The following is a 3,641-nucleotide window of genomic DNA, read 5'->3' as shown; positions in this document are numbered from 1 at the left end:
CCAAAAATTAAGTGTTCGTCAGGTATTGTGGAAAAACTCTGACTTTTTACGTTACATTTGAGACCCCACAACACCTCTCCCGGGTGGGCTCGAACCACCAACCTTTCGGTTAACAGCCGAACGCGCTAACCATTGCGCCACGGAAGCCCAAAAATTAAATGTTCGTCAGGTATTGTGGAAAAACTCTGACTTTTTACGTTACATTTGAGATCCCATAACACCGCTCCCGGCTGGGCTCGAACCACCAACCTTTCGGTTAACAGCCGAACGCGCTAACCATTGCGCCACGGCAGCCCAAAAATTAAATGTTCGTCAGGTATTGTGGAAAAACTCTGACATTTTACGTTACATTTGAGATCCCATAACACCGCTCCCGGCTGGGCTCGAACCACCAACCTTTCGGTTAACAGCCGAACGCGCTAACCATTGCGCCACGGAAGCCCAAAAAAATGTTCGTCAGGTATTGTGGAAAAACTTTGCCTTTTTACGTTACATTTGAGACTTCACAACACCGCTCCCGGGTGGGCTCGAACCACCAACCTATTGGTTAACAGCCGAACGCGCTAACCATTGACCCACGGAAGCTCAGAAATTGAAAGGTTGTCAGGTATTGTGGAAAAGTTATGACTTTTCACGCTACATCTGAGACCCCACAACACCTCTCCCGGGTGGGCTCGAACCACCAACCTTTCGGTTAACAGCCGAAGGGCTAACCATTGCGCAACGGAAGCCCAAAAAATAAATGGTCGTCAGGTATTGAGGAAAAGCTTTGGATTTTTACGTTACATTTGAGACTTCACAACACCGCTCCCGGGTGGGCTTGAACCACCAACCTTTCGGTTAACAGCCGAACGCGCTAACCATTGAGCCACGGAATCTCAGAAATTAATTGGTTGTCAGGTATTGTGGAAAAACTTTGGCTTTTTACGTTACATTTGAGATCCCACAACACCGCTCCCGGGTGGGCTCGAACCACCAACCTATTGGTTAACAGCCGAACGCGATAACCATTGAGCCACGGGAGCTCAGAAATTACATATTTGTCACGTATTGTGGAAACGTTTTGACTTATTACGCTACATCTGAGACTCCACAACACCTCTCTCGCGTGGTCTCGAACCACCAACCTATTGGTTAACATCCGAACGCGCTAACCATGGAGCCAAAGAAGCTCAGAAATGAAATGGTCTTCAGCTATTGTGGAAAAACTCTGACTATTTACCTTACATTTGAGATCCCATAACACCGCTCCCGGGTGGGCTCGAACCACCAACATTTTGGTTAACAGCCGAACGCGCTAACCATTGCGCCACGGAAGCCCAAAAATTAAATGGTCGTCAGGTATTGTGGAAAACTCTGACTTTTTACGTTACATTTGAGACCCCATAACACCGCTCCCGGGTGGGCTCGAACCACCAACCTTTCGGTTAACAGCCGAACGCGCTAACCATTGCGCCACGGAAGCCCAAAAATTAATGTTCGTCAGGTATTGTGGAAAAACTTTGCCTTTTTACGTTACATTCGAGACTTCACAACACCGCTCCCGGGTGGGCTCGAACCACCAACTTTTCGGTTAACAGCTGAACGCGCTGCGCGCTAACCATTGCGCCACGGAAGCCCAAAAATTAAATGTTCGTCAGGTATTGTGGAAAAACTCTGACTTTTTACGTTACATTTGAGATCCCATAACACCTCTCCCGGGTGGGCTCGAACCACCAACCTTTCGGTTAACAGCTGAACGCGCTAACCATAGCGCCACGGAAGCCCAAAAATAAAATGTTCGTCAGGTATTGTGGAAAAACTTTGGCTTTTTACGTTACATTTGAGATCCCACTACACCGCTCCCGGGTGGGCTCGAACCACCAACCTTTCGGTTAACATCCGAACGCGCTAACCATGGAGCCAAAGAAGCTCAGAAATGAAATAGTCTTCAGCTATTGTGGAAAAACTCTGACTTTTTACGTTTCATTTGAGATCCCATAACACCGCTCCCGTGTGGGCTCGAACCACCAACCTATTGGTTAACAGCCGAACGCGATAACCATTGAGCCACGGAATCTCAGAAATTAAATGGTTGTCAGGTATTGTGGAAAAACTTTGGCTTTTTACGTTACATTTGAGATCCCACAACACCGCTCCCGGGTGGGCTCGAACCACCAACCTATTGGTTAACAGCCGAACGCGATAACCATTGAGCCACGGGAGCTCAGAAATTAAATGGTTGTCACGTATTGTGGAAAATGTTTGGCTTTTTACGTTACATTTGAGACTTCACAACACCGCTCCCGGGTGGGCTCGAACCACCAACCTTTCGGTTAACAGCCGAACGCGCTAACCATTGCGTTACGGAAGCCCAAAAAATAAATGGTCGTCAGGTATTGTGGAAAAGCTTTGGCTTTTTACGTTACATTTGAGACTTCACAACACCGCTCCCGGGTGGGCTTGAAATACCAACCTTTCGGTTAACAGCCGAACGCGCTAACCATTGAGCCACGGAATCTCAGAAATTAAATGGTTGTCAGGTATTGTGGAAAAACTTTGGCTTTTTACGTTACATTTGAGATCCCACAACACCGCTCCCGGGTGGGCTCGAACCACCAACCTTTCGGTTAACATCCGAACGCGCTAACCATGGAGCCAAAGAAGCTCAGAAATGAAATAGTCTTCAGCTATTGTGGAAAAACTCTGACTTTTTACGTTTCATTTGAGATCCCATAACACCGCTCCCGTGTGGGCTCGAACCACCAACCTATTGGTTAACAGCCGAACGCGATAACCATTGAGCCACGGAATCTCAGAAATTAAATGGTTGTCAGGTATTGTGGAAAAACTCTGACTTTTTAGGTTGAATTTGAGATCCCATAACACCGCTCCCGGGTGGGCTTGAACCACCAACCTTTCGGTTAACAGCCGAACGCGCTAACCATTGAGCCACGGAATCTCAGAAATTAAATGGTTGTCAGGTATTGTGGAAAAACTTTGGCTTTTTACGTTACATTTGAGATCCCACAACACCGCTCCCGTGTGGGCTCGAACCACCAACCTATTGGTTAACAGCCGAACGCGATAGCCATTGAGCCACGGAAGCTCAGAAATTGAATGGTTGTCAGGTATTGTGGAAAAGTTATGACTTTTCACGCTACATCTGAGACCCCACAACACCTCTCCTGGGTGGGCTCGAACCAACAACCTTTCGGTTAACAGCTGAACGCGCTAAAAAATGCGCCACGGAAGCCCAAAAATTAAATGTTCGTCAGGTATTGTGGAAAAACTATGACTTTTTACGTTACATTTGAGATCCCAAAACACCTCTCCCGGGTGGGATCGAACCACCAACCTTTCGGTTAACAGCTGAACGCGCTAAAAAATGCGCCACGGAAGCCCAAAAATTAAATGTTCGTCAGGTATTGTGGAAAAACTCTGACTTTTTACGTTAAATTTAAGAACCCATAACACCGCTTCCGGGTGGGCTCGAACCACCAACCTTTCGGTTAAAAGCTGAACGCGCTAACCATTGCGCCACGGAAGCCCAAAAATTAAGTGTTCGTCAGGTATTGTGGAAAAACTCTGACTTTTTACGTTACATTTGAGACCCCACAACACCTCTCCCGGGTGGGCTCGAACCACCAACCTTTCGGTTA

The 3,641-nt window shown here is 47.2% G+C and overlaps 1 non-coding gene across 1 annotated transcript; it reads right to left on the bottom strand.

Annotated features, from left to right (window-relative positions):
* Positions 1 to 3,456: 3,456 nt before the first annotated feature.
* TRNAK-UUU (transfer RNA lysine (anticodon UUU)) lies at positions 3,457 to 3,529 on the bottom strand. Its single transcript has one exon. It is a non-coding gene; the product is annotated as a tRNA-Lys (tRNA).
* Between the last annotated feature and the right edge of the window lie 112 nt (positions 3,530 to 3,641).

The sequence above is a fragment of the Phalangium opilio genome, unplaced genomic scaffold (genome assembly GCF_054372755.1).
Source record: "Phalangium opilio isolate 3A_F unplaced genomic scaffold, DU_Popi_V2 ptg000505l_1, whole genome shotgun sequence".
NCBI lineage: Eukaryota > Metazoa > Arthropoda > Arachnida > Opiliones > Phalangiidae > Phalangium > Phalangium opilio.
Note: the sequence above shows the minus strand (reverse complement) of the source record. Positions and strands in the feature narration are given on the sequence as shown.